The following is a 27788-nucleotide window of genomic DNA, read 5'->3' as shown; positions in this document are numbered from 1 at the left end:
TTTCTTTTCAAATCATCAACAGCGGAAATGAGTTCTAGAACTGTTCGCTGTGACGGGTGGTCTTTCTGTCTCTTTCTTAGTCATCGAACACTTCTTTCCTCGTGGATTACGGTTAGAGTTATCCTGGGGTCATGTTTCTGGGTCCCTTTAGTTTTCAATGGTACGTAGTTAGTGACACAGTATGACACAACTGTTTTAAATTTATGCCATAGCGAATCGATGTTTGTGTTTGCATCGTGTGAAAGTTGATGGAAGGATGAGAGTTCGAGTGATAGTGTATCAATGATGCCTGTATCATCGGCTCTGCTGTAATCTTTATACATTATTGTTGATCGTGACGAAGGTAGAGAACCATCATATGGGACCGCACAATAGACCAGTTTGTGGTCTGACAGGCCGGCTGACACTTCGGATTTTGCCTCATGGATAGGCAAATGATTACTAAGAAATGCTAGGTCTAAAATGTCCGAGATATATCCTTGTACCCGCGTAGGCTCGTTTATTATCTGGGTTAGATCGAAAGAAAGCATGATATCAAAAAGAACATCGGCGCAAGGTGATCGATGATATAGTGTGTGCCAGTTAATGTCAGGTAGATTGAAGTCGCCCAGTAATATCACCTTGTTTCCCTTCACATGCTGGTGCATATACGCGTACAAAGATTGCATTGTAATCAGATCGGAAGAAGGACAGCGATAGATGCATCCCACAGTAATGGTGGTCTCTACAAGGCAAAGTTTACAAAAAACTGCTTCAACTCCTTCAACGTCCGGCGAGGTAATGAACGGTATTTTTTTATCAACAGAGCAACGCCTCCTCCTCGTGTTGGCGTATCTTTGCGAATAATGACATAGTTTGGAGTAGTTATTTCAAAGTCTTTGACGTCTTTGGTTAGCCAAGTTTCTTTTATGGCGATGAATTCTTGCCCAAAATTTAATATTGATTCGAGGGGATCAAGCTTGTTAATTATTCTTCGAACGTTAACATCAACGAAGGTTATTTTGGACACTGGGGGCAGCGTGGACGCAGGTTGCGCGTATAGGTGTCCTGGTTTTTTGGTTCATTCAAAGTGGATACTATGGGAGACACAGCATTTTTTTCTTCATCCCAAAAATAAAGGCGACTGTTGATCTTTAGTTTGCCATAAACCAAAGCCACTTTATCACCAGAGTCCTTCTTTGGTTTCCCATATTCCCATAGCCTCTGCCTAATGTCTCGAATACGGGTTGAAAAATCTTCGCTGACGACGTAGTCGCTCCCCTTCAGTTTGTGACAGCTTCGCAAAATTTTTGTTTGCTCTCGGAAATCTAACAGCTTTAAAATTGTTGGCCATGTTTTGTTTACCTCCGGTTTGCCTAGTCGATGGATCCGTTCGATTGAGACCTCATCTAACTTTAAAGTATCATTAATGACCTTTTCGTTCACTGCCTGTTCCAGGGATTCGGAGTTTTCTTCTTCATCTTCTGGCATACCATACACGATGAGGTTAGATCTTCTGGATCGATTTTCTAAGTCATCTATTCTTAACTCCAGGGATGACAATTGTTTTTGTAGGCTAGCGACTTGTTCAGTGCAGGCTGATACATTATTTTCAAGGCATGTTCTGTAGGCTGCGATGGTCCACCTTGCCAACACGGTACCTAGGCGTGCCGTTAGATTGAAATCGGGATCCCAGTCTGCACTGGATAGAAGAAACTTCCAGAGCAAAAGAGAAAGCCGATGCGTGCCAAGGAAGACAACTATTAATGTTTTCTCGTGCTTCTATTTGCAATGTTTTTCTGATTTCAAAGCTGTGGTACCTTATGAATGTACTGTGTGCATCGCGGACAGCTATTCAAAAAATACACCGCGTTATTGCTGTTTTAGTTTGGGCATCGACATGGGAGAAAACCAGCCGAACGAATTTGTTCCGTACTGTCAAAAGCGGAGGGCTTGGTCTGGCAAACTTGTTTTGCGTCAAGTTGTTTCGCGATTTATTTTCCTCCGTGATCAAAGTGATGTCGTTCTAAGAACGATTATGCAGGTACGCTTGCAGCGGCTACTGCCTGGAAGAATAGTGTCATGTGAAAACATGAAAGGTGCTTTGACTGGCTACTTACGCGAGGTTGTTCTGTCGTGCAAGATGTTTTATGTACGTTTCTTCCCAGAGTACCTATGCAATGTCACGAAGAAAAAATTGAGCAAAGACCTGGTTAATGTGACGCCGCCGGTATCTTTGTACCGGTCACTTCACCGTGGAGGCCCTGGGCAAGATGTTTTAAAGCGAGTTAATAGGATGCCCGTTAGGTGAGGAGTTTAAAAACATTCTTTTTCAAACTCCATACTAATACGCTCCCTGTTAAAACATGGCTGAATGATAAAGGGATCTCCGTGCAATGGACGACAAATTGTTGTGTAAAAAACCTGAAACGATGGAGCACGTTTTCCTAAAGTGCTGGGACCCTATCTTTTTTTGGGATATCCTCCAAAGAACGATTAAAAAAGATCTTCCTTCACACCCTTATGGAATCCGATTCCTCCCAGTCGAAAATGAGGAAGTGCCCTATGATTTGATTATGTTTCTCGGCCTCCACGGTCTGTGGAAAACGCGAATGCAGGTGCGACACGCAGATGCAAACATTCGCTCTGCACGTGAAAACTTCATTGATAGTGCTGTTTATCTACGCGAAGCTTTCATGGTGCAGCCTGATTCACCAGAGTGGGTTTCTGTGTTTGAGGATTTGGTTATTTTGAAAAGATTATAATTCCTCTTCACCTACTCAAGTGTAGCTGAGGTGCTTTTATTATTTGTTTCTTGTGTTTCTCAAGGCAATAAAGAAAAAAAAGGCTCATGGTGTAATGGTTAGAACTCTGGACTCTGAATCCAGCTATCCAAGTTCAAATCTGGATGAGACCTGCTCTTTTTTTCTCTCTCTTTTTCCCTCTTAAACTGCCTTGGACGTTTCTTGTGCATGGGCTTGCACCGCTTCTCGTTCCGGCGTGGCCTAGTGGATACGATACCTGGCTCTCACCCAGGAGACCCGGGTTTGATTCCCGGCGTCGGAAGGTGCGGTCTCATGGTGTAATGGTTAGCAGTGTTGACTCTGAATCCAGCGATCCAAGTTCAAATCTCCGCGAAACCTGCTCTTTTTTTTTCCTTTTTTCCTCTTTTTCCCACTTAAACTGCCTTGGACGTTTCTTGTGCACCCGCTTGCATCGCTTCTCCTCGTTCCGACGTGGTCTAGCGGCTATGATACCTGGCTCTCACCCAGGAGGCCCGGGTTCGATTCCCGGCGTCGGAAGGTGTGGTCTCATGGTGTAGAATTCGACTTCCGGCCACCGAGCGTGATGGACGTGCGATCATGGGCTCCGTTGAAGCGGCTGAAGCGGCCATGTCCGGCCGCAGAAACCAGGTGCCGGCTACTGATGAATATCAGGTGACTTTGCCTACTTTTCCAACCAGTCGTTTAGCTTTAAATACTGTTTTTCTGCACGCTGATACCCAGGCTCGCCCCTACCGAGTCGAAGATTTTCGAGATATGCTTGCGCGTCAGTCGATGCGCGCGGACGTTTTGGCGCTAGGGGCGTATCGAATGAGTCACGTTCCTGGGAACATACAGTATTTTTAAGCAGGAAATTGCCAAGGAAATTATCTATGATAATTGTGGGGGAGGATCTTTGTTGTTTGAGGCCAGGACGGGAGTTTTGCGGACAAATACATATAGAGTCATGTACCTTGAGATAGACACGTTTTGCGTTGCATGCGGAGAGGAGGAGGAAACGGCTGAACACTTGATACTTTTCTGTAAAGGGCTTCACCCTACAGTGGAATGCAGCGGAGCTGATTTGAATTATCCAAGGCATTGGGGTTTTAGGACAGTGAAGGGAAAGAAGATTTTATGCGGGTAGAAGTAACCAAGCGAAGGTTATCTAATTGGTGGCTAAAATCATGAGAAGAGTAAAATTTCATAAGACATGGCTAGGTGGCTTGAGCCACCGCCCGATTTAAAGGGTTCAGCCGTATCCATCTATCCATCCATCGTATGGGCGGTGACCTTCAAGGATGCGGAAGCGACTAAAAAAATGGTGAGCCTTGGCGAAGTGAAGGTGAAGCAACGCCTCTGCGTTGTCATCGATCCGGCCAAAGGAACACGCATAAAAGTGCACTGGCTCCTTCACACGGTTCCAGACGAAAATGTGCGGGTGGCTTTCGCTCCTTATGGCAAGGTCACCGAAGTGAGCAAGGAGCGAAGGCGAGTGCAAGGAGTTGCCGACAAGGATCAACGACACGCTTGGTCACGTTGATTCGGAAGGCTGGAACCAAGCAGGAGGTCCTTCCGCATCAAATGAGCATCGCGGGTGAGCTGCCACTCATCATCGTGGCAGGCAGACAACCACTGTGCCTTCGTTGTCGCAGTCAGGGCCACATATGCCGTGACTGCCGTGTCCCGCGGTGCAACACCTGTCGCCGCTGTGGGCACACCGAGGAGCAGTGCGTACGCACGTATGCCAATGCCGTAGGAGTGGTGAGGGGTAAGGATACATACGAGCTGTTCATGGATGAACATGGATGAGTTGCGAAGACTGCACGGAAGAAGGCCTCTAAAGTGATATCACCAGCTCCGCCTCTCGAGCCTACCACAGAGTTGAAGGAGGCGCTAGTCGAGACGCTGAGGGCACAGGCTTCGGGGGCGGATAATTCTGTCAACTCAAAGGAGACTTTAAGTGATACCAATGTGCCGGTGACCACCCAGAGCCAACAGCACGACAACGTGGAAGTAGGCGAGGATGGCGTGAGCAACCAGACTTCCAAGCACCCTTGGGATGACACCGAAGGGGCGAAAGGGACGACGGAAGACTGCTCAACCAAGAAGCCACCTTCAAAGGCCACCGCGGTTAGGCGGCCGTCGTTCAAACTGCGGCCGAATATACCGGCCGAACCACGGCCAGCGCCTAAACCGCCGTCGTAGCGCCCTACTTGTGTCCGGCAAGGTGGTACGACACGGCATCAGAATTTGTGTCTGTTATTCATGTGTGTGGTGCTGTGCTGACGACAGATCGATTCTTCCCCATAGATGGCAGAAGGAAGGACACGCACATAGATGTTCAGATTGTCATGGAGTCGTCAGTGCGAGGTGGGCTCGGTTTTTTTTTCTGGCGGTAACTTCAATGATGGCTTTTAAACTACGATCTCCTCTGCGGGTTGCCACACTGAACGTGCGGGGACTGGGTGCGAGAAGGAGGCAGTGCCAACTCAGCCGCCTCTTTCTTGAAAATGAGCATGATTTGGTGGCAGTCCAGAAAACAAAGTTGGAAAGCGAGGAGCAAACGGACAGATTGGTGGAACCATTCCGGGCTCAGTATGATGTATGCGTATGCCACTCCAGCGGTTTGTCTGGTGGATGTGTTTTGTTTATAATGAATATTTTGGGAATAATCGTGGAGTCTGTACTGTCTGTCAAAGCGGGCGGCTACTTGTTGTTGATTTCTCTTTTTCTGATAAGTTCTGGTGTGTTGTGTGTGTTTATGCTCCAAATGTTGAACGCGAGCGTAAAATTTATCTCGAAGAGCTTGACATTGATTTGAGCTGTGAGAATATGATTATTTTGTTAGGGCACTTTAACTGTGTTTGCAAGGCGGAAGACAGAGCGAACTGTCACACTGTGCGTGACAAAAGTGTTGAAGTGTTGAACATATTGGTGTCAGAAAATAGCCTAGAGGATCTAGGTAGTGTTATGATGGATGGTGTGTGCCCACAGTTCACGCACTTCCAGCAGGGAAGTAACGCTAGACTGGATAGGGTGTATGTTTCTTTGAAGATAGCAGCACTCTGCACCAGCTACGACGTTAAGCCGGTACATTTTAGTGACTACTGCCTAGTAATAACCACATTAGGGAATAAGGAGAGGAAGGCACGCTTTAACTGGCAGACCTGGAAATTGGATACAAAAATCCTGGACGACGAAGCTTTCGAAATGTTCTTGGCGAAGGAAACTGAAATGTTGCTGGTCACCACGTCAAATTACAGCAAGGAGTGGGAAGAATTTAAACAAAAAGTAAAAATAAAAGCTATTGAGATCAGTTCTGTTGCCAAGTACAACAAAAGGAAACAAGAAAAATAATTATGTGATTAAATTGAGTACCTGATTGGATCAACCAGGCTGCTTCACGAAAGAAACAGGGGAAGTTAAAAGCAAGCTCGACCATATAAACAATGACAAGTATAGACCCGCAGTGACTTGAGCGAGGGCCGAAACGCTCTGGGCAGGCGAAGCGCCGCAAAACGAGCCCTAGCCGACGAAAAAAGGCACGCATGCAGCAAGGAAGTTAAGCAGATCGTGTACAATAATGAGGTAACAAATGAAATAAAAAATCCACACAGCCTTTAAAGAGTATTTTCAGGAGTTGTTTGCTCTCAAGAGAGTAACAGATAATTATTTTGAGCAGGATTTTTTTGCAATGATGCCGAGATTTGAAGATGATGTTAAGGAGCGCCTCGAAGAACCTATCACTATTGGGGAGGTCGAATGCGCAATCCATGACCTGGCAGTTGGAAAATCACCTGGACCTGATGGCCTCGGCGCGGCTTTTTACAAAGCCTATAAGGGCACGCTTGGTCAAGTCCTTCTGAAGGTATTCGCTGAGATCTATGAAACGAGGCGCCCCCCTCCTTTGTTCCGCATGTCACACACTGTGCTCATCCCAAAAACAGACGACCCACAGATGAGATTGTCGGTGGGGTCTTATCGTCCGATAAGCCTCACCAACGTCGGTTACAAAATTTTCATGAAGATACTGGCGAAAGGATTGCAAACTGTTATAAAACTAGTTGTCGGACCGCAAAAAACCTGCGGAATTACAGGACGGATGATTGCCACCAATATTCATGTCGCTCGAAATGTCTGAGAGTGCTGTGACGCTTCTTCAGGCCGGATTGCCATGATTCAGCTTGACCTGGTGAAAGCGTTCGATCGCGTATCGCATGACATACTTTTCTGCATACTTGAACACTTAAATGTCGATGATGTAATAGCCGAAGGCGTGAAGATGACGTATGCTGTCTGTACCACACGTGTCATGGTGAATGGTGACCTCACGGAACCTGTGCAAGTACATTCTTCAGTGCGGCAGGGGTGTCCGCTCTCGCCTCTACTTTTCGCCCTTTATCTTGAACCGTTCTGCCTGGCGCTTTTAAATAGCAATGGGATTGTCGGCTACAGGATAGAGTCAACAGACGCCAAAGTACTTGCTTATGCTGATGATATTGCTGTGTTTTGCTCCGATAGAGACAGTGTCCGAGAAGTCGTTGCCGTTGCAGAAAAATAATGCGCACAGACCGGTAGTAAAATAAACTGGGATAAGAGTTCCGGTTTTTGGCATGGAAACTGAGACTCCGCGCCTGAGCTTTTTTGCGCAATGCAGTGGTCGGTGGTGCCACGGAAAAATTTAGGAGCGCCCCTTGACATCTACCGAGAACCCGAGCCTTACTGGAATGAGCAAACGAATCGGGCAAAAGAAAAAGGGAATGGATGGCAGGGCAGGCAATTGTCAGTATTTTCACGTGCCATTGTCTGCAACGTCTTTCTGGTCTCCAAAATTTAGTACGCTATGAGCGTTTTGTGCATGCGGAGAGTCAATGTGCAGAAAATTCACCGTGCGTTTGCTGTTTTCATTTGGGCTTCAACGTGGGAGAAGTCCAGTCGATGCAATTTGTTCCGTCCTGTGAAAAGCGGGGGCCTTAACCTAGCGTAGAAATAAATGTGCCAGGCTGTGTCGCGATTTATGTACTTACGTGACCAAAATCATGCCTAGATATGGACCGTCATGCAACTTCGCCTATAGAAACATATCCGAGATTTCATAGTGTCGACTGTTCAAGGATCTGTATGTGCTGTTACTGGGTACTTGCTCGAGGTTGTGCTTGCATACCAACTGTTGCACGGTCTCAACAAGCAAGATGAGAATATTGTTGCATTCTGTCAGGAAAATGCATACAACATTGTGTCAGAAATTGGAGCAGCCATTGATAAATGCTTACTGCAGGCACTGGGAAAAGACGTCAGCGCAGCTGGTTTGTATGAACTGGCTTTTGTTCGTTGTGGGGAGCTTGAAGATGCAGCGTTTATAACATTTGTGAAGAGTAACCAGTTAGTTATCAGGTATTTCGTGTCTTTCAAACAAGATGTGGCTTCTAGCTTTGCTGATGTGCTGAACGCCAAGTTGCAGAAGTTGGGCGTTGCTGATTCCTGCCGACTCGTAGCGGCAACTGTTGATAGAGACTGTTTTCATGTAGAGGAGATTGAGGCATTATTGAATGCAAAAAAAATCGATCTAATGCTCTTCTTGAATTTCACTGTGTCATTTACAAGCTGGAGTCTGTGCTGGGCCACGCACTACAGAAGTCGATGCTAGACGATCCCCAGGTAGCCATCATAGCTAATCTGTGCAACATGCTGAAGAACTTGGCTCTGGCTGATGACCTCAACCTTGAAGACGCTATGTTTCAGGGACCAGAATCGTCGACGAGTACGTTTTTTAACTACAAAACCCTTGTTACCTTGCACAACCACTGGCTGGACATTCTGACTAAACTGAACAAAGTTTTGGTGGACTCGCTTGTGGAAGATGACCGCCAGGTGATCTCATTCATTCTGGTCACCCTCAAGTCCACGACGTTTATCGTGAACCTGGCGTTTTACATCGAGCTGTTCCGAAGCCTGCATGAGTGGACGAGCCGAGTTGTGGCGTTAGGCATCCCTGCTTACCAAGTGCTCAACGAGTTGCAGGGAGCCTCGAGCACGCTGCGTCATCACACTGCCATGGGTGGCGTCCGTGTAGAAGAGCTGCTTGAGGAGCTGCGCCAGAGCTGCGGCCGCTACAGCGGAGCCGACATCAGCTGTGACCTGGACGAAGCACTGTTCACGGCCTCCATGAACAAGGTGTGTAGCCTTATGGCTGAGATCCTGGATGACATCGTTCGCCAGACCAGCCCGTCCATCAGGAAGTTCAGCATACTAGACCCCAAGGTGTGGCCGGTAGACACCTGTCAATTGGATGACTTTGGATTTGACTCAATTAAGGCATTGGCGCAACAGTATCGCTACTCGCTCCTAGATAACGTTGACGTGTTCCAAGAATGGGGTTCACACAAAAGGAGGGCGCAGAACTCGTTTGTGACACAACTGAGGGACAACTTCGACGCGTTGGCCGTCAGGATGGTCTCCTCTTTCAAAAGTCTGTATCCCGGCATCGTGACGCTTTTAAGCGCAGTTACACAGCTGTGCCCAGCGTCCAAGGCTCTCCAAAAAAACACCCAACTGCTTTTGGAAGGAGAGCAGAGCGAGGAGGTGCGAAACATCCAGATCAACGGTCCCCCCGTGGGATCGTGATCGGCGGCTTCAGCGCTCTCTTTTTTGCTGCATGAGCGGTGTGTTGAACTGACTACGCAGTTTTCTGATAAGACATGTGATCTCATGTTGCCCATGGACATAGTGAGAAGCATGTTTGTGACCACCGCGTAATTGAACGGCCCAGGAGCGGCTGTATGGTAGCGAGGCACAGGGGTGACGCTGTATGCAATTTGCTGAGAAATTGGGTGGTTCACGGTGGTTTACTCTTGGAATCCGCCTCCTTGCTGTGAACGTACAAGTGGTTTTATAAGTTTTATTGAATGACTTATTAAATTTTACAGGCTTTATAACCTGTTATATGTGTACAATAGGTAATTAGCAATCGCAGTCTCGAAAGGAAAAAAATACGACAGTATCGGCCTCTGCGCAGGGTGCGCAGAAACGGCCATAAAATGAGTTTGTGATGTTCCAAAACAGATTGCAATGTATGCATCCACCACCGTTATGGAACTCAATGAAATTTCATCAAGTTTATTTACTGTACCTTTTTTCCTGTTTATTTGCTGTAAGTGTATTGGATCGCAGTATCAAAACTGTTGTAATTATGTGCAGCCCTTTTCCTATGCTCATGCATGATTCTTTAGTATAAGCGAAGAAAAAAATGGCAGAGTCTTAACTTGGTTAAGCCCGGCAGATGTGAAGCATATTAGCGGGAGCCGCAGCCCGAACACGCTCCTTAGCCAGACGTTCTTCTCGCTCTTCAGGGCTCTCCGTGGCACGGCGCAGCTTTCGCTTCTCATTCCACCGTGCAGCCGCGCCTCCAGGAGCCATCGCAACGAGTGTCTATCGGAGTAGTAGTAGTAGTAAGTGGATGAAAGGGGAAGAGGAAAGGAAAATGCACGGACCTGTGACTGGTGTTAAAACACCACCACCACTGCCGGCGTGCAGATAGAGAGAAGGATAGGTAGGGTTTCAGAGGAAGAAGGAAGAACGCGCGCGCAGGGGCGCGCGGCCTTCTCCAGTCTATCGGAGGTAGTAAGTGGATGAAAGGGGAAGAGGAAAGGAAAATGCACGGGCCTGTGACTGGTGTTAAAACACCACAACCACTGCCGGCGTGCAGATAGAGAGAAGGATAGGTAGGGTTTCAGAAGAAGGAAGAACGCGCGCGCAGGGGCGCGCGCGCTCCCCTCCCCCTCTATCGGAGGCAGGCGCAGCCTCCCTTATATACCGTCGCCGTAGCGTCACGTGGTACCACGTGGTCACCCGGCGCGCAACCGTCGCGACGGCGCAAGATGCGGCTCTGCCTTTCCTCAGTCGTGACGTCATGGTGTCACGTGGTCGCCCGGCGCGCAACCGTCGCGACGGCGCAAGATGCGGCCTGCCTCTCCTCGGTCGTGACGTCATGGTGTCACGTGGTATAGCTCAAGGTCGAAGCCGGCGTGTAACCGTCGCGAGCGCCGAAGTGAAACGCTGATAATATGCTTTGCATAAAAGTGCTGCTGGATTCACTGCACTGATTGTCGTTGAAATGCGATAGGCATCTATACTCTCATCAAGGGGATGTTGCCCACACCAGGCCTTCCATTGCCAATGAACCCTAGAAAAACATAATCGTTAATTGCTGTTGGCTGCGTATGTTGTTCTATGCTGATTATTTGATCGGCATGGAACTGAAGCATTTCTCTGTAATGTTGTACTTTCCCTGGGACTGGTGTCGGACCCTGATTGCACGTCTTCGTCGATGTCCATAAAGTAGTCCATAAAAGTGTCCATGCTTAATATCTTTCTATGGCCATGGCTTGTTCCATGAACGTATCATCGGCAGTTTCTTCGGAAAGTGGCACAAAACATTATATGCAGAATACTCAAGAGGCCGTTTTGTTTCAAGTGAAATTCTTTATAGAAACGTGGAGAGGCCTGTGTTGTACTGGAGTAACTAACACTCTTGCGCATAACTAGCTTGTGTGTGCGGCCCTTGCAAAGGTGCAGCCAATCACAGTACGCGCTGCAGATATCGCTCCTCACCCCAGCCTCGGTCGCTGTGGTGTGGGTGCCAGGTTATGCAGTGATTTGTGGCAATAGGCTGGTCTGGTTCGGTTTCCTGACCACAGCACAGGTACACATCTTCATCGCTATTTGCCCTGATTCCTCCTGTATCATCTGCCCCGCTCCATATGCAAACGTAGAGCGCGTCCTTTTCGCCTGTCTCGCAGCTATATACCCTAATTACCTAATAACTCCCCACTGGCGGATGTGATTGGCGTCAGCGCCCTTCGCCAATTAGTCATTGCCTTTCTGGCTGAAGAGTACCTATAGGTCTTAGTATGATTGGAAATAAAGTTGTTTTTTTCTCAGTCTCTCTGCCTCGTCGCGGACCGATTCCACTACGTTCTTTCGCAGACTGCGCGTTCTAGCTGTTTCTGCTGGCCCAGTGATGCCTGTGGTCTTCACTGCAATGTTCAGATATTTGGCAACATTCGGACGAATTCCGAGTCTCGGCCAGTGCTTTCTCCCTACATGTTTTGAGGGTCCTATGTTTGGCGCACGTACTAACTCTAGTGGCAAAAAATAAGCAGCAAATCTCGTCTTGTGATTAGCTTTTTGTTTAGACAAAAGGTTTAACAACAGAATATTTCCTTGTCTCGGCGTTATAGTGTGGCGGTCGTGAATGTGGGCGCAGCTTCACAACAAACCTAAGTTGTATCCGACCATAGAACGTGTCGAGAGGTTTCTTTTCGAAGTATGTATGCAGTAAACATTTAATGCAAAAGCATTACTAGTCCCATGACAAGAAAAGCCGGCGGCGTGTGTTAGTGTACTCGCAGATGGTACAGAAAATCCCAGCGATGTCAAGAAAAATAGGGTGACATCAAGCGGTTGTAGGACGCACACAACAAGCCGAGCGCCGCCATTTCAGACAATCGTATACATGTCGTTCCTCTATATATACTCTCCACCGGCCAACCTCAATGTGGCGCCAGTTTTCCCAACTACATTCGTACCAAAATTGTGATGCAACCGTTTACGAAAGTACAACGTTCCGGGTGGTGTCATAAGATTTCTCGCTGCATACAGCTTACACATGCTTGTCAAGTTGGTGGCTAGCTTGCGACAGGGATTTGAACCGACGACATATGCACCTTCAATTGTATGCCTTCCCAGACTTTTTACCTCTTCCCTTAAGGGGCGGTTTAGGTGTCCACCAAGATGTGAGACATTTACTGCGGCATTTCCTTTCCTCAAAAACCAGTTTTCACATCAAAATTCTGATGGTTGTGGTTACAGCTTTATTGCCACAAAATGGAAGGGATTATTTGGGGCTAGGGCGAGACCAGGGTGGCTTCCAGCAGGGGGCAACCTCTTGAGCTCGCGTAATGAGGGCCAGCATGACGTTAGTGAAACTGGGTGGAGGTTCCCAATCTCGTCTTTTTCCCGGTTTAGGACTGAAAATGATTTTAGCGTGCTTCCATTCATCGGGGATGCTGCCTTCTATCCAGTATCTGTTGAAGAGGTTCGTAAGGGCCTCTACCGATTTGTCCTCTAAGTTGCGCAACGTCTTATTGGTGATGCAATTGTCCCCGGCTGCCGAGGTGGTGTCAGTTTGATTAAGAGCAGCTCTGTCCTCCGCTACGATAAAGGCCCTATTCATGTGAGCATTATCCGACCCTGAATACCCATCTGGCATAGGTATATCCTGCGAAGTGTTTACGTACTGATTTTTCAATGTGGTCATGAGCTCTTCGTCGCTGCCCTGGAAAACTTGCGCAATCCCCTGTAGGGTCTTTTGAGATTTGGTCTTAGTTTTCGCAGTACCGAGTAAATGCGTGAATAGCAACTATGTGTTCTTATTGCCCAGTTGCCCATTAAGGCGGTCGCAAGTCTGATGCCACTGCTCTCGGCTAAGCTACCACATGTATGCCTCGATGTCCTTTTCAAGCCCGGTTAATTGAATTTTTAAGCGCCGATTATGCTTATTTTTACGCCATCGTACGTGTATACTTCATTGTGCTTCCATCATGTGTACTAGCTTAGCGTCTAGACTGGGACCACTTTCCTCCTGCGTCACAGTTTTCGAGGTGTTGGCGGCGTCTTGAAGCAGACGCTCCATCCACTGTCGTAAATCTGCTATGCCCTGTGTAGGCCTTTGCGAGCAGACATATCTGAAGGCGTCCCAATTCGTGTGCTTCACTACCTACTTGATGCAGTGCGGGACCGCGCAGTGGCCCAGGGACCCAGCTGGGTCTAAAACTCACTTGCTGAATAAATTTTTTCTGTCTGTCTGTCTTCCGGTCCCGGCGATGCATTCTGCAATGTGTGGCTTGGAAAGTGGTACACAGCAATAGTGACTGCTTCCGATGTTGATGTTGAGATTCTCCCATCTCACAGTGGGGATACTTCTTGCAAAGGTAAGGCCGGGGCACGCAACCCTGGTTACACTGGTACCAGTGCAAATAGGTTTGTTAGGGTCGATAAGTAAGGTGTGGCCTAGTGCCCGAGCTGTCCCAGAGTGTAGTTTCCTTTCTACTGTTAGTTGAGTAGCTCCATTCTGCATGGGGCGCGTTCAAGTCTCCGACAGTCAGCAACATTCCATCTCGCGCGGCTGCATGCGCCTTGCGGAGGAGGGTAGCTATTTTCGTGCTGTTGTCTTTAGGTGGACTATATACACTGAAAATGTAGAGGGAAGATTGTGCGTGCGTTTTTGGTAAGATTTCTATAAAGGTGTGAGAGACCGACATTTCCAGATGTAGTCGATTTACTGTGAAATTGCGGTGTACAAGTGTAGCTGTGATCGGGCGGATCTCAGCCGTCACTTTCTTATTTTATGCTGCATATCCCATGAGCTTTACTTCTGCATTCGTCTCTTGAAGGGCTATGATTGCCGGTCTGTTTGTTTGGGCCAAAACTGCATATTCCAGAGCCTTACATTTGGCTCTGAATCACCTGCAGTTCCATTGCCATACTATAACATACTATAACAGGGGGTTTCCGCTCGCGCGGGTGGCACTACGTTAGGTTTGAGAATACTGCTGGCGGACGCACGCGCCGATGCGCCATCAGGTGTGTGGGAGAGTGCAGTGTAGGTGCGAGGAAAAGAGCCTGCATTTAGCGTTGCCGATGTCATGGTCAGGTTGCTAGGGGCTGCTAATGCGTCAACTCTACTTGTTAGCATGTCGAGCTTAGATAGCACCGTTTCAAAAGTACTTACGACATTGTACACCGCCTAGGTTACTTTGCTAAGCTGTGGTATTAGTTTTTGGATAGTCTCCTCCACCTTGGCAAGTCGTTCGTCTATTTTTTCAAACCTCTGTTCGTAATTGTCTAGCTCATCTGGATCTGGCCGAGGTACAAGAGATGTCTTTTGTTTGTTGCGGCAGGTTTGTCCCACTTGCATGTATTCATTGCGGGTGACCTCGACACGAGCGCAAGCCTTAGTCGATTCAGTCTTATTTTTGGATTGCACATTTGCAGTTTCTAAGTGTTTGATGTTAACGTTGGAATGCGCTTACTTTTGTTGAAGCTGTTTGACTAACTCTGCCAGCTCCCTTACCTGTGCGTCGGGCGCTCGTTGGCATTGCTTCTCGTCAGTAAGTGGCGTTTACCATGCCAAATGTTTGGCAGGTCTATCTTCTGCTCTGGAATTGGAGTTGGTCCGAGAGCTTCTTCTCCGACATGACGATGTGCTCCTACCTGCGCTCCCACGGCGTCCATTTTGAGCCGGAAAAGAGTCCTCCTTTGGTGCCCGGTTCAGTCGACTTCTGGCCCGTGATCGAGAGGGACGTTGGCTCGCCGAGGGCCCTGGCTCCGAGACACTTGTGTCCAGGCTTGAGCTTGACTGAGACTCATGGGACGAGGTGCCACAGCGATTTTGTACAAAGCGGTGCTTGGAGCTCCTGCTGTTTGTCGGATGTGGGCCCTCGCACACGATGCATACCGCTTGGCACGTGGGTTGCAGTCCTTGTGGTGGCGCATCTTCGATGCCGCATCTGTGCCAGGTTGGGTGCCTTGGCTGCGGACAGGCATCCGCTCGATGTCCCGTTATGCGGCAATTAAAACACGCGCCTCCAGTCTGCTTCTAAATGGGAAGACCTCGAATGTGAAGTTCAGATATCGGACGGACTGGGGGAGTGTGGTGTTGGCAAAGGTGATCATGAAGTGGCGAATCTGGCCCAAACGCCGTGATGGGAAGGTCAGGGTTACGAGTTTTCAGCTCGTTAAAGATGTCCAAGTTCGTTTTTTAGCTGTATGCTAGGTAGATCACAACTTTGATGGAATTGTTGGTGCCGGGGCGTAGGCAGCGACCTTGATCCATCAGTCTTCAATCTTGAGAGTTCCTGTATTTTAGTGTAGGCTGCGGGCCTCGCTGGTTCAGGGGTGCTCATCGTGACTGCGTTGTTGAACGGGTGTACCCACCTGGTCAGTAGCGAGGGCGGCCTTTGGGTCGAATTGGGCGGCTGCACAGATGATCTCTACCAGCCTTCCTGGACCGATGTCACATAGGTTGAGCTGGCCTTGTGCTCTGAGAACGACTTTAATGTCTTTGGCCGGTAGGCAGGGGAGAGGCCTCTTCCTTTCTTTCGGTGGCGGTCTGCCACGTGGCAGCTGTTGCAACCCGGTGTCGTTCTCAGTCGGCGGCGCTGTTTTACGTTGCTCCGCTGAATTCGATTGACGACGGTACTTCTTTTGCATAGCTAGCGCTGTCCACGTTCCGTCAGACAGTTTTTCATCGGTGATGTCGAGACCCTCCTCGACGTAAGGCATGATCGGAGCGTGCCCCAGGCACCGCCGAATCGGCGCCGTCTCTGTCGTAGTCGACACGCAGCTGTTAGGCTTAGCTGCCCGTGTCGATGTGGCCGGCCGAAAAACGGTGGAAACACGGAGAAACTGGCTCGCCCGGTCCTCCCCGCTCTCAACACCAGGTCCGGGATAGTGTACGAGAGTCCGCGGCGAGAAATTGAGACTGTTGGTGATGTCCGCCATGAAAATCTGGCGATAATTGCTGAGCTCATGTGAGTCACGTCTGACCTGCTTTCGGGTGGAACATGGTCCTCAAAATTTTGATCCAATCGTTTGACTTGCAGCGTTCTGGATGGTGCCGCGCGTGTGTGAGTGCTGTGTATGTGGACGGGTGTCAATGCACCCAGGAACAGTAATGCTTTTGCATTCCCACACTTAAGCAGTCTTATGTGTCTGCCGAATTTTGTATAATTAATTTGCCTGCAATGAATTAAGAATGGCTAAAGGCAACTATCGGCATCTTTTGCGGTGGCATGGTGAAACTTGCAGTGAAATCGGCCCATTGACGCCTTTTCTGAGGATCGGGCCGGTACCGTGTGCGGTTGTATTCCCTAGAAATGATGAAGGCTGCTACAATATGTTAATGTGGTATTTGAACTAAGTTCACGTTACAGTTGCTGTTCCTATCTGAATTAAATGAGGCATTCTTTTGACTGAGATTCTCTGTGATGTGTGTGTGCTGCTCCCCTTATTTATTTGTTTAAATAAAATTCCTTCAATGGGTCTGTCATTCTCCTTGCTCCATTTTATTGAAATTTGGGTTTACAGGTGCTTCTGACTTGGCCAGCACTTTTCTGCCCGGCATCCGACAGTGAGGAAAGGCGGATGGAACACGTAACTGGAGGTCTGTTGAAGGATGGTGGGGAGATTGTGCTAGAAAAACTTGCCACCCTGCGTACGAAGTGCTTCACGACCTTGAGCGTACTGGAATCTTGGAAGAATGCGAACGTTATCTTAACCCATAAGAAAGAGGATATCAACACTAAAAAAAATGAAACAAAAAATTTCTGGCAGCAGTCCTGCCAGAAAATGGCTTTACAGTTCTGTTTTCTGTTTTTAAGTTCTTCGGTTATTTTACAATGATACCTTTTTTATTATTTACCGAAAGTCCCTGTCAAATTTCTGTGAAGTTCCATTTTCTGTTCTGAAATTCTGTGATTTGCAAATTTTTCTTATTATTTACTGAAACATTGTAAAATGTCTGTGAAGTTAACTTTTCTGTTTTCAGTTATTCTGTTATTTTAGTGTTTTTTTCTATCGTGTGCAGAAAGTCTGAATATAAATTGAGTTCAATTGTTTGTTTTTGGCTGCCCTGTTAATTTACACAGTTTTTTTTTCATTTGCCGAAGATATATTTGATATTAATGCAAAGTTATCTTTCTTAGTTGTTCATTTCAGTTTTTTTTGCACAAAATACGGTTTCTGTGCAAGCATTTGAAGAAAGTGCACAATAAATTGCAAATACGATCTTTACGTCGTTTACACCAATGAAAGCGTGAGGTTCCACTGCTCAAGGGAAGTTGCCTGTAGATAATTTAACAATATCTAAATATGAAACGTTTGCACAACATGCTCACTTTCATCGGTATAGCATTTCCTGAGGACCAAAAGCCAAACAGCTTGATAGGAAAGAACACTTTATTAAAATGAAAGTGAGAACATGCGACCAAGAGATTTAAGCAGTCTCCCAGCTCCAAACTACTTGTGAGCACATTTATGAGTGCAATAATAACGCACTTATTACATTAGAAAAGAAATCTGCTGTCCTAGAAAGAGCAACACAAGCCCGAAGTTTCTGGCAAGTCATCGATGCTTCTATTCGCTGTCTGTTGTAGCCGAACCTTATGTTATCTGATTTCATCGCCTGACGCGAATGGTGTAGAACTTTGTGGAAGGCACGCGGGTCCCAACGATTAGACTGCAACATTCGACGACTGCTATATAACAGCCGGATATAACAGCTATATAACAGGCTCGGAGGACGAGTCGAGCAAGGACTCTTGAGTCCACCTCGTCCCTGACGGATCAGGATGGGCCGTCCGTGAGCGGTGCAGTGTTGCGCCTGACGGGGGACCTGACCTGCGAGCAGCGCCAAGCCCTCTCCACCTCGGTACACCAAGCCCTGCCCTGTCATGCGCCCCGCCCCCAGCCCAAGGGAGAGGAGACGCAACCAGCCGGTGGTGGCTTGTCGCCAACACTGGTCGCTACTTTGGCGGCGTCGAGTGGAAGGCTGAGTCACCACGTGACGGTCAGCCAGCCGCTCGATCTACGAGCAGTGGCCGAAATGGACACAGGAAAGCTAGCGGGGAAGCACGCGAGGGACGCGGATAATAATTCCGATGGCGCTGTCTCGCCCCAGGCAAAAAAAGTCTGTCCCAAGCTCCGCTCTTGGCGGGGCTCCCTAAAGGAGTACTGTCACCGTCGACGCTCTGTATCACCATCATGGCGTTAGTGCACCTTCTCTCCCTGAATGTTCAGGGATTTAGGTCGCCGGACAAGCAGAGAGAGGTGATGCACTTCGCCCGAGCGCAGGGCGCCGACATCCTGTTTTTACAGGAAACTGTTGTATATGTGGTTTCGGTTTCGGTTTCGGGATCACCTGCCGCCAGATGCACCAGTGTCGCTATGTGTATATATATGACTGTATGTGGAAATAAACCGGGATGGTTTTGGTTGCTAGCAGTTCATGTACTTGAGCGGCACCCGCCGCTACAACATAGGCGACGAGGACGGGATAATTTCGGGGGGCGTGACTTTCGCCGCTTGCTTTCAGGCGCCATGAGCATTTCTGGACTCGAGCCGCAGCCCCCGTTCCTGCCTGTGCCTGGTCGACCTGCTGTTGCGTGGCCGCAATGGTTCCGCATCTTCGAGAACTACGCGCTTGCTTCGGGGGCCTCTGACTGCACGCCGGATCGTCGCAAAGCACTACTTCTTCACAGCCTCGGCGTAGAAGGTCAGCGCATATTTTACACATTACCACTTCCATCGTTGGACAACGTCAAGCTCGGTGAGCAAACTGCTACTGAGAAAACGTCGGAAGATAGCAAGGGCACAGGCGACACAAGGCCTGAAGTATCGTCGTACGATATCGCAGTCGCCGCTCTGCATGCTCATTTTTCGGCAACAAGCAATGTTGTTGCCGAACGGCATCGTTTCAGTAGGCGAGTTCAGCAAGCTGGTGAATCAGTGAATGAGTACATCACTGCATTGCGGGAGCTTTCTGCTACATGCTCTTTTCCTGCCGAAGAAGATTCGCTGCGTGACCAGTTCGTTGCTGGTATTTCGTCTCGGAGCTTGCGCGAGCGTCTTCTGCTTGAAGGATCGTCCCTCTCGTTCGCTAAAGCAGTACTACTGGTAAGGCAGTTTGAGCTGGCGTACAATGATCTGCAAGAATTTCCTTCTGTAGATGTTGGACGCATAAATACTCGTGGAAATACGCCTACGCGTACACCAGAATCCGACGAGAGCTCGAAGTGGTCGCAAAACCTCCAGTATCGTTGTTATCGCTGCGGTTCATCCCGGCACAATGCAGCATCAGTTCGCTGTCCAGCCAAAAACAAGCGTTGTCACCATTGCGGTGTCATGGGTCACTTCCGCTCAGTTTGCCAGAAACGAGCCTCCGCTCCGGTGCGTGAGGTAGACAGCCAAGACTCTCCTAGCGAGGAAGTTTTGAGCATTCTAGCTGTGACGACGGCCGCTCGCTCCGCTGTTTACGTCACAGCTTCGATTGACCGTGCGGACATAACTTTTCTTGTAGATTCTGGATCGTCAGTTTCCATTGTTGCACACGATCTTTTTAAGCAGTATTTTGAAGGCAAAGTACTTTTGGCCCCGACTGTTCGGTTACTGGACTATTCAAAACAGCCAATTCCGGTTCGTGGCTGTTTCTTCGCTGACGTTACGTACAAAGCTAGCACAACAAGCCTTCTGTTCTACGTCGTAGAACAAGGCACCTCACTCTTGGGTATCGATGCCATCAAGGCTCTCGGTCTACAGATTGATTGGTCATCTCTGCAATGCCTTGAAACGACGCTAACTTCTAATTCTCGAAGGGAACAGCGCCCTGACCCGACGAAAGCCGTGCAGGATATTAACCTCCCAAAGGAATTAGTTGGCGAGTTTGGATCTCTTTTCGATCCAGGCCTTGGCCTCGCGAAAGGTTTTGTGCATCACGTCAAAACGCGATCCACGGTGCAGCCAGTGCAATCTAAACTTCGGCGCCTTCCGCTCTCGCTACGACCATTGGTCTCGGAAGAGCTCCATCGGTTGGAAAATCTGGACGTGATAGAGAGGGTGGAGGCATCTGAATGGGTGTCACCCATTGTGGTCGTTAAGAAGAAACAGGGAGGTATTCGCCTCTGTGTAGATCTTCGACAAGCAAACAAAGCTGTCGTAATAGACAGCTTTCCCCTTCCTCATACAGAAGAGCTATTGCATAGTTTAGTGGGGGCTACAAATTTTTCTAAGCTAGACCTCGCATCAGCTTACCGCCAGGTCATGCTTCACCTTGCGAGTCGCGATTTGACCGCATTTATAACTCACGAAGGCCTCTTTCGTTTTAAACAAGTGTGCTTCGGACTGGCTTCCGCGCCTTCTGCATTTCAGAGTATGATGTCCAAAGTCCTGCAAGGATGTAAGGGCGTGCTGTTCTATATAGATGACATTATAGTCTTCGGGCGGGGCCGGCAGGAGCACATAGATAACCTTGCAGCAGTACTTCAACGCATTAAAGAGGCAGGACTCAAACTGAACAGCAAATGTATCTTCGATACGCAGGAACTTTCATTTTTGGGTCACAGGATCACAGCAAGTGGTATTGTTCCGCTGGAGGAAAAGGTTGCTTCCATCAAGGATACACCGGCACCCACCAATACAGCCAGCCTTCGATCGTTCCTGGGACTGGCCGAATACTACTCTAGGTTCGTTCCCAACTTTGCCGATATGGTTGAACCGATGCGCGTTCTGCTTCGAAAGGGGCAACCATTTGTTTGGTCTGGCGAGGTAGACTCCAGTTTTCGAAAGACCAAAGAGGCACTTGCGTCCAACATAGTCCTGCGGATGTTCGATGCATCTCTTCCAGTTGTTGTTTCCACTGACGCTTCAGACTGTGGGCTTGGAGCGGTTCTCCAACAGGTGGAGGGAGAGAAACTATACACTGTCGCCTTTGCTTCTCGAGCGCTTTCATCTGCAGAGAGGAGATATTCAGTAGGAGAACGCGAAGCGCTTGCGTGTGTTTGGGCGTGCGAGAAGTGGCATGTTTACTTGTGGGGACGCCATTTCACGTTGCTTACTGACCATCAAGCCTTGATCGCATTGCTGTCTACTCAAGGGCCAGGAAGGCGTCCTTTGCGAATAGCACGGTGGGCGGAGCGCCTACTGCAGTACAACTATACAGTAAAGTACCGGAAGGGTTCGCAAAATCGAGTAGCAGATGCGCTCTCTCGCCTCCCTGCGTCACCTCCTCAGGAAGAAGAGACTTTACCAGACGAAACTGTATCAGTTGCCCTTATATCTTCTTGCATTACCAGGGAAGAGTTTGAACAGGCCCAGTCGGAAGACAGCACACTGCAACGAATCAAGGCCTACATTGAATCGTCCTGGCCTGCGCAAAAATCTCTGCCGTGTGAGCTTCAACCTTTCCTCAAACTTCGCGATGAACTGTCAGTGGTGGACAATTTGATTTTGCGTGGCGAACGCCTTGTGGTTCCCGCCTCACTTACAGCGCGGATAATTACCGCTGCTCATGAGGCTCACCCTGGAATTGTACGAACGAAAGCACGTCTGCGAGAAAAATTTTGGTGGCCAGCCATGGACAGGCAAGTCGAGCTAGCTATTCAAACGTGTAGTATATGCCAGGCAGCGGACAAGAGCACGAAGGTTATGGCTGCACCATTGAACCCGGTCCCCTTACCAAAGGAACCGTGGCTACAGCTTGGCATGGACATTGTTGGCCCATTTGAGAGAGCACCACACGATTGTCGATATGCGATCACGCTGGTCGACTAGTTTTCTAAGTGGCCCGAAGTATACTTTTACAACCAAGTCACGACACGCACAGTAACAGGCTTCTTGGTGTCAGTATTCCCACGTGAAGGTTACCCAGAGGAAATTGTTTGCGATAACGGGCCACAGTTTTCATCTCGAGAGTTCCAAGTTTTTCTGCAGGATCGCGGCATCCGCTTGCGGCATTCGTCCGTATACTACCCGCAAGCAAACGGACAGGTAGAATGGTTCAACAGAGTTTTTAAAAGCTTTGTTCAAGTGGCTACACTCGAGCAGCGTCCCTTACGCCAAACGGTAACAGAATACTGGGGCATTTACCGTTGTACGCCGCATGCCACAACTGCAGTTGCTCCAGCACTTCTCCTGCATGGACGTCTACCAAGGACTCGGCTCGATGTCGTTGGGTATCCGTCAGCAATATTTGCAACCGACCCTACTTCAGAGCTCCACCGCCTACGCGAGCGGGTGAAGCAAAAGCAGCAATCCAGTAAACTATACACAGACGCTCGCAGGGCCGCAAGGGAAACCAAAGTGAATGTTGGTGACCTTGTACGAGTACGCAGACAAACTGCTTTTAAAGGTGACCTGGCTTTTAGCCGTCCAAGAAAAGTGATAAGAAAACAGGGGCAATCGTCCTTCCAACTTGATGATGGAAAAACGTGGAACGCTTCAAAGTTGTCAAGGATGCCACGAGCTTCTGCATCTATATGTGGGTGGGGGGAAATGAGTGATACAAATGACACCGCTAGGGAAAGCAGCTCACCGCCTACCTTGGAGAGACCCGTTTCAGAAGCGCCAACCGGAACTTCAGCTGTGGCTGCTGCGAAGCAGCCGCCTATGTCACCAGTGACCGGCTGTGAGCCGGAAGAAACTTCGCCTGCCGCCAGTGGTTTCTCAGAAGCATCGGGACCTCAGCGTAGGGTACAGCCATCAAGGAATAGACGACCTCCATACCGCTATGGACACTAAGTACAGAAAGACACGTTTTGCAGTGAACGTGAACGTGTCACAATCTGCACGAGTGTTGAGTTTGCTGACGTTGTGAAATATGGACATAAATGGAGTTGTATCTTGTTTTCCTCTTTATGTTTTATATTTTTGTATTAAGTGCATAAGGCAAGCACATTGTTGTTACTGTAAATATAATTCTGTAAAAGAGTACTAACGTACTACTACTACTACTAAATCACTAACCCATGTAGCTGTTTTTTTTTATAAGGAAGGGAATATGTTGTATATGTGGTTTCGGTTTCGGTTTGGGGATCACCTGCCGCCAGAGGCACCAGTGTCGCTATGTGTATATATATGACTGTATGTGGAAATAAACCGGGATGGTTTTGGTTGCTAGCAGTTCATGTGCTTGAGCGGCACCCGCCGCTACAACAGAAACTAACCTACGTTACCCACGCGAGGTCTCCGATTTTAAGTCCAGGTTTTGTGTTCACGCTTTTTTTTCGTTAACTACTTCTGTTTCGTGCGGTGTTGGTGTGGTTTTTGTTAACAGCTCTTTTCGCTCTGGCGCGCACTGCATTTACGGCATCGACGGTCGCACACTTGCGGTGGATTTTTATTTGAGTAGCAGGCGTGTCAGAGCGGTAGTGGTCTATGCACCAGCCCGCCGTTCTGATTCGTCTAGTTTCTTTAATTTGTTAGATTCTTTTTTGTTGGACTGTGATCCTTGTTTTCTAGTCGGAGATTTCAATTGTGTTTTAGATCCCGTTCGTGATGTTCGCGGTCCAGGCCAGGGGCGACCGTACGCCGGGGCACGATCACTGCGGGATATTTGTATTCAATTTTCTTTGACTGACGCGTGGGTAAAACTACATGGTGACAGTTTTGGTGCTACTTGGGAGAGGGGCAGGTCAGCTGGTCGTCTCGACAAATTCCTGTTTCCACGCGAGTTGGATTGTTGTGTGGTATCGTGTGACGTGCTCGCGTTTCCCCCGGGCACCCCACGTATTAGCGACCATCGACCTCTGTCAGCAGTACTGGACATGGGTGGTGGCGCCCCCCGAGTCGACGCGTGGCGTATGGATCCATGTCTGCTGACAGATTGGTCGAGCGTGACTTCTATTGAACAGGCGTTGGGAGGCCCGGTTGGAGACGTTGCAAGTGCCAACACCTGGGATGACCTCAAATCGACATGGCGGGCGCTTTTAGTTAGCGAAGGGCGCCGGCGCAGGAGGCGTATCTCGGAGGAGATAAACACCACCCTTTCCCGTATTCGCATTGTGCAGCGCGGCGCGCCGCTTACTTTTGCCATGCGCGATTACCTCGCCCTTTTAAAAGCGCGCTACCACATGCTTCTACGCCAGTCCTCGCGAGCCGCAAGTCAGGCACTAGTGCAGGGTAGACCTGTGTCTGATCCAACAGTGCTGCGGCAGGTGCGCGCAGGTAGTCTTGATGAGACACGACAGGTTCGCGTGGCGGAGGTCGATTTGCCGGACGGTTCCAGGAGCAGCAGCGCGGCTGTCATCTCTGCCGTTTTTCAGCATCACTTCTCACAGCTGTTTGTTTCTGAGGCCGGACGGTGGGACGCCGCCTCCTTCGCGGTCGCTTTACGCAGTTTTTTCGGCCAGCTGCCGAAGGTGCCGAGCGAATGTCTGCTCACAGCTCAGCGCTCCGGTGAGCTCAGAGGAACTCTTTGCCACAGTTAAAGGCATGAACGCTGCCGCAGCTCCAGGCCCTGACGGCATTCCCATTAGCTTTTATGCGCGGTTTTACACCGTTCTGGAGAAACACCTTCTCCAGATGGTGAACGCTTTCGTCAGGGACGGCGAGAGGCCGGAGTCCTTCAGAGAGAGCCGTATTGTGCTCATCCTTAAGCCTGGCGGGAGCCCATCTGACCCGCAGGCGTGGCGCCCGATCACACTGCTTAATACAGATTATAAGATTGTGCCGTCACTGTTGGCTGAAAGGTTGAGTACGGTTTTAGCGGAGCTCATAAGCCCTGCACAGACATGCAGTGTGCCCGGACGATCGGTGTTCTCGTCTCTCGCACTAACGCGTGACTTCACGTTCACCTCGAGAACGGGAATACCGGGTTGTTTCGTCTCACTTGATCAGGTTAAAGCCTTCGACCGAGTTGAGCACCGCTACCTTTTTGGAGTTCTCGGGGCTTTCGGCTTTCCGTCCGAGTTCGTGGCGCGGTTAGCGCAGCTGTATTCCGGCCTTACAGCTCGGTTGCTTTTTAACGGTTCGTTGAGCGACCACTTCAATATCGAGCGCGGCATACGACAGGGTTGTCCCATGTCGCCTTTGCTATTCGTGTTGTGTTTAGACCCACTCCTGCGGCGCGTAGCTGAGTGTCGAACGGTGCGCGGGTTCCCTCTGCCTGGCCAAGGTCAGGTGAAGGTGTCCGCGTACGCTGACGACGTGTCCCTGTTTTTGCGAGACGAGGACAGCTACGCAGCGTTCTTACGGCTTTTTGCGTGTTACAGCGAGCTGTCCGGCGCCCTGCTTAACAGGGGCAAGAGCAAAGCTCTGCGCTTTGGCGCTTTTACGTCAGACCTGCTGGGCGACGTTGAGTGGGTCTCGGCAGTTAAGGTTCTTGGCGTCGTGTTCCTCTCCTCAGGAGAGGTAGCTCGCGAGTCGTGGTCGCAGAGCGACGTCTCGCAGTGGCAGCGCGTTTTCGCTTGTCGCTGTCTGAGCGCGCTTTTATAATTGGATCATCTGTGTGCGCGCCACTCTTCTACGCAGCTCGCGTCGCCTGTCCGCCGCTCACATTCATGCGTCGTTTGGCCACACTTTGTGGCGCTTTTTTCTGGGCGGGAAAGACGGAGACCGTCGCTCGCGCGCTCCTCCGCCTTCCTACGCGCATGGGCGGGTTCAGCTTGCCCGATTTACGCACCATGTGCAGTGTTCTAGCTGTCCGAGGCGTCCGCGACCTGGTCAACGTCACCGACTACCCGGGGAGGGGACTTCTCGCCTACCTTCTTGGGACGTCGCGGCGCCTCTTTTTTGGTCAGGTAACAGGTCCTTCAGCCGAACAGCAGCCGAGGTTCTTTAGGTATGTCTGTCGGGCGGCCGAGTCTCTCACAGCCGCTCTGCCCGAGGTCGACGTCACTAAGACACAGGCCTCCCGTGTTTGCGAGCTCCTCGCTATCCAGGAGGCTACTCCAGAACAGCTCGAACGGAGCAGGCGGGTGCGGTGGCGAGATTTGACGTCTAGCACTCTTCCACCAGATGTTCGTGACTTCGGCTGGCTGCGAGGCTGGAGGGTCTTGCCCACGGGAGTCCGTCTCGCAGCGTGGGGCATCGCCCCTTCTTCGGCGGTGTCCTCAGTGTGGCAACACTGAAACCCTACAGCATGCCATGTTTGAGTGCGTGGTCGCTAGAACGTTTTGGCGGCTCATGTCGCGTATATTTTTTGTCTCCTTGAACTACCGCACCCGGCCACGTGAGTCGTTTGTGCGGCTTCTGCTCTGTGTGGGTGCGTTTGTTTTGTGGCGGCAGAGAGGCGTGGCTTCCTTGCAGGGTCGACCTCAGCGGGCCATGTTCCCATTGTTGCTAAGAGTGAGAACGCGGCTGTTCGAACAGGCGTGCTTAGACTGGGTCACCCTCGATGAGGAAGAATTCCTGCGCCGGTGGAGCACCCGGTTCATCAACACAAGCAGGGGCCGCGTCACCGTGCAGCTCCTGCCATAATGAGTGTGCTGTGCGCTCCTTGTGTGCGGCGATTGTGCGCGGTGTGTTGTGCGTGCATGCCCCGCGTGCCCCCCCCCCCCCCCTCCCGCGCGTATGGACCCTCTTTTGAACTCTTTTGGACTTTCATGGCTTTTGTATTTGTGCATTTCATGCCAACGCGCATTTTTGCATAAGTAGGTTGCCGCTAGTCGCCAAAGCATGCCATTAGTTTAGGTTGGGCGACATTAGTCGCCGTTCTGTGCCTATGTTTTTGCGAGGGATACCAGTCCCTTCCAGGCCCGTGGTAAATAAACTTCTCTTCAATATAACAGCCGACGCGCTTGACCCGCGGATCAGATTTTCGACGATCGCCGACCGTGTTGGCCGCTACCGTTGTGCTGTAAGTGTAGCCTCTTTTGTGGGCACAGGTTCGCCCAATAAAAGTTAGTTTTGTCTTTCACAGTATTGCTACTGTGTTCTTCAACGTCACCACCACGTTACAGTATAGTTAAATAATGTGGGCGAGTCAATTGAACAAGCTTTGCTTCGATACTTCGAACTACATTGCCGAGTAAAAAAATTTAAAAACAAGACTGACCTTCTATGTTGACGGATAAATTTTTCAATATAATCTTGTCCTCCAAAGCCTAAATAATTAAATAATAAGGTTTATTAGCTAATTTAAGCTGATTAATCGTCTAATTATTGACTCATATGACGTACACCCCCTGTCTAAAATATCTGATCCAAGGGGTTCGTTTGCAAGGCCTGGTGTATGCCTCGTTATGCATTCTCAGCGACCGTAACTTTTCGAAAGAGGAATGGCTTCGCATCTTCAATCCTCCCAAGATTTCGACTGCTAGATGTGCTTTGGAGCCCCATTAAACAGCTTAGAATCAAACTCCTTGGGCTGTATACTTTTGACGGGAGCTGTACGTAATGTCCACTGTACAATCCAGCACAACAGAAAGCACCGGCGTATTTCTCACAGTTTTAAAATACACGTCTGTAAAGGTTAAAAAAATCACCTCGTGC

At 49.4% G+C, this 27788-nt stretch overlaps 2 non-coding genes across 2 annotated transcripts; both read left to right on the top strand.

Moving 5' to 3' along the window:
* Window positions 1-2973: 2973 nt before the first annotated feature.
* On the top strand, window positions 2974-3045 carry TRNAE-CUC (transfer RNA glutamic acid (anticodon CUC)). The gene has a single exon. It is a non-coding gene; the product is annotated as a tRNA-Glu (tRNA).
* Window positions 3046-3209: 164 nt separating this feature from the next.
* Window positions 3210-3281, top strand: TRNAE-CUC (transfer RNA glutamic acid (anticodon CUC)). Its single transcript has one exon. It is a non-coding gene; the product is annotated as a tRNA-Glu (tRNA).
* Window positions 3282-27788: the final 24507 nt, after the last annotated feature.

The sequence above is a fragment of the Amblyomma americanum genome, chromosome 1 (assembly GCF_052857255.1).
Source record: "Amblyomma americanum isolate KBUSLIRL-KWMA chromosome 1, ASM5285725v1, whole genome shotgun sequence".
NCBI lineage: Eukaryota > Metazoa > Arthropoda > Arachnida > Ixodida > Ixodidae > Amblyomma > Amblyomma americanum.
This window is presented reverse-complemented; position numbering and strand designations above follow the sequence as displayed.